A 3,770-nucleotide genomic window follows, 5' to 3' on the forward strand; every position below is an offset into this window, starting at 1 on the left:
CATTGTTCATGTATGAAATTCTATCATCTATATATTTTATCAAAAGAGACTATGAAGTTCTATCATCAGATTTAAACAACGTTTATTTGAGGAGCCAAGAGTGGGGACTCGAACTTAATCTGAGCAAATGCATGTCGGTACATTTTTTGCAGAGTTCATCCAACTTTAACTATGTTTATGCTGTAAATGGTATTAAGAGAAAGGCGACAGATGAAGTGAAGTACCTAGGAGTTACGATAACCTAAAACCTATCGTGGGGAACATATATAAGAAATATTTGCTGCATAGACCTAAAGAAATAAGGATTTGTCAAGCGCATTGTGGGAAGATTTTCGAGTGAGAAAGTAAAAGAAAGGTGATATTTCACACTCGTCCGACCGCACCTTGAATATGCAGCAAGTGTATGGGATCTGGTGCTGAAGGACAATCCTCGCAGTGGTGCAGCGAGGGGGGGGTTTTGGGGGATAAAACCCCCCCAGAGCTCACAGAAATTTTAAAGTTATATCTATTTTACTTAATTGGATTAATATTGCTTATAGAATAGTGTGAGGATTAATAAAATATCCCTCTTAAGGCCGTAAAAATCACCATTTATCTTTTTTTTCCGGCGGAAGGCCTCCGCACTAGTGATGAGCGATATATCGCTAACTGTGATTGAATCACCGTTACTGAAAAGTAGCAGTCACTGTCGGTGATTCAATATTCGAAATCACTGTGATCGGTGATTCAATCACTGGATTCGGTGAAGATAGCTATGGCTGCTACCAAGTGATATGCGATATATCGCCACCTGTGATTGAAGAGAAGTAGCCGATCACTGCCGGTGACTAAATCACCAAATGCTCTAAATCACTGCCATTGTGAATACGGTGAAGTTAGCTTCGGCAGCTACCATGATGCTACCAACAGTAAAATAAGGATGTCTTATTCATCTTTTATGATGAATAAGACATTCTGTGCGAAATATACAGCTAAATCTTTGAATTATGATGGTTTGATTATAAAAATAATAAAAAATGATTGCCCCTTATCAATTCTTTTACCACATCAAATTTACTTAATTATTGTAATATAAACTCGGAATCAGAACTATTCCCTCAAAAAAAATAATTTGCCTAATTTTACAATTTTCTATAAGTTTATTTGTTCCTATTGAGGAGAGCTCATTCCTTGGAATTGGACAAAGTAGCAGGAATAGCAGCGCCTTTTAAGAGTGATTCACCTCGCTGATCGCAATCACAGTTAAGAATCACCGTTACTGATGAGTAGCAGTCACAGGTAACGAAGTGATCCGAAAATCACAGTTCCGCTCATCACTACTCCGCACCTCCCGCTTACCCTGGCGGGTATGCAATACCTCCAAGCCCCCAGTATTAGTTGCGCCTAAAACCCACCCTAGCCTTAATTCCTGGCTGCGCCCCTGAATCCACAAACTGAATAAAATACAAAGGAAGGCTGCGCGGTTCGTCAAAAACCACTACGGGTGTACAGGCAGCGTTACCCAGATGTCTGAAACAATAACCGTAAAGTTATTGCAAAGATGAGTATCGTGTGATTGTGCCATTACTCACCATGCAGCCAAATCGCCGATCCAATCGCTTAAAGCTGGAGAGATTTTCATAGGGGAGGTTACCTTTTCTCAATGTCAGTAACTATCATCTGTTTGCCTTGCTCTACTTTCCTTTTCCCTCTTCAAGAATGAGAAAGACTTAACACAATTTGGCTCAGAAACACTGTCTGAAATCAGTATATGAAAGCACGACTTTTCTAATGACATGAGCTGAATTCATATGGGAGTGGAATGGACGGAAGATGGAAAGAAACAAAATCGAATGACAGGAGAGATAGGTGGTTCAAAGGAGGTACGGATTGATGTCACCTACACATTTAGTTGATCTTTCATTTTCTGACAGGTTTACCCCATGTAAACCCGGCTCAAATCCAAGTTAACTCAACTCTCTTACCCATAATGTTGTTCTCTGCTGTTGTTCGATTGGCTAGATGCTTCTCCTTCCACCCATTCCACAAAAAGCAGTTGGATGAAAGAAAAAGAACTTGTAAACTTGGGCCTCACAAAAAATATGCCTGGGAAGGCTACTAATGTTTGATGACTGAATAACCTCCCTGCATCCATGTTTATTTTACATTAACTCAGTGGAGTTATGCAACATGAAATGTATTAACACAGGAGAAATTAGAAATGGAAAATTAAATTCATGTCCAAGTGATGCGATAATTAAGTGAGCACCACAGCTGGGACTTGCTTTCATTCGCGTGAGTTGTTCCTAGAGATTTAATTAGTGTGGTCATGTGTATTTTACATGCGACACTTAAACATGTAGTGGATGGCAAAGTACACATCTACAGCTGTTTTGGAAGCTATATTTCCACCTCCGTTTTATTTCAAGTTAACTAGTGATACACAGCTCTGAAGGCACATGCCTCATGATACAGTCTGTTATACCATGGTAGGAACTTCCTGCCTCTGCTATATCCATATTACTTTACATATTAATTAGGCCATGTGGCAAGCACTGCCAATAACTCATAATGCAACTCCTGCCATATGCTGTACTCATTGAAAGGAGCTTCTACCGTATAAATAAATACATGTACTGAAGAGTAAGATTTAAATATCTTGATATGAAAACTGTTGAATTTCAAAGCTGTCTCAATTACCGTGTATGTCTGAATATAGTCCCCCCCTTTTTTCCAAAAATGCTTGTGTTAAAGTAAAGGGAGGGACTATATTCAAACACATTTTTTTAACTTTTTCCGAAACTGAAGCCTCAAAATTAGGGGGGGGGGGGGGGTGGACTATATTCGGAGAAATACGGTATTCCCAGTAATTTTACAATATTACAGTAAAATCTCAGTAATGCGACTCATACAACCATGACTCGGCCAGGACATCGAAAACACGGAATTGTTGAAAATGTATGGGGAAGAAAGCAATTTGCCAAAATACTATTTACGACACGAATTTAGGAATTAAATGTTGACTTTGAAGAAGAGCGTAAGGACAGAATCTTTCATTTATGATTGATGAAATTAGTTTAACCGTTAAGAGGTCGCCAGTCTGCGATGCTAATTTATGAATTACTGGGAGTGATGGATTACTGCAAGGTCGGGTCATGAAGATTGTGCTATATTCCACCAAAAAATTTCCCAAATTGATTCAGTACCTTTGTTATGCAAAAATCCCACCATTCCTCAGCAGGTGAAGAAAATTCTGCAATACAGAAATGATTTTTTATTGTGTCCGAGATTAAGTTAGCTTGCAAGAGGAAAGCAGGATTTGAAATGAATCAAAGATGGTCATAGGCTCTTAGCTTTACTTTGTTGCAGTACTATTGAAGAGATTCTGGAATTTCATTGAAATGTAACCCTCCTTTAGTTCGGAATTTTCTGCCGTATGTGTTGTTTTGGGTCATGCCAATTTTTTTGCTGGTACATACATATATCTTTCTCACTGACCACAAAATATTGTCACCCTGTTTTTCTGCATACCTTTTTAAGGCTAAATCAAGTAACAGCAATCAATGATCATTGTAAGTGGAAGGGACGAACTACTTGTGCAACTTCTGCTGACCATTATTTTGAGTCTTAAATTTTAGTTCTGTGGATCTCTCTGCTTCCCGGATTTTGCTGCATTGGTTGTTGAGGATTGCCAGAATGCCACGGAAAAATGCAAGCCAACCCTATTCATTTTAGTGTTAACTGGTTTCTACTGTGGCATCATTACAAATATAAGTAAGGAAAGACGCTGA

Source organism: Ischnura elegans, chromosome 1 (assembly GCF_921293095.1).
Source record: "Ischnura elegans chromosome 1, ioIscEleg1.1, whole genome shotgun sequence".
In the NCBI taxonomy this organism is placed as follows: Eukaryota; Metazoa; Arthropoda; class Insecta; order Odonata; family Coenagrionidae; genus Ischnura; species Ischnura elegans.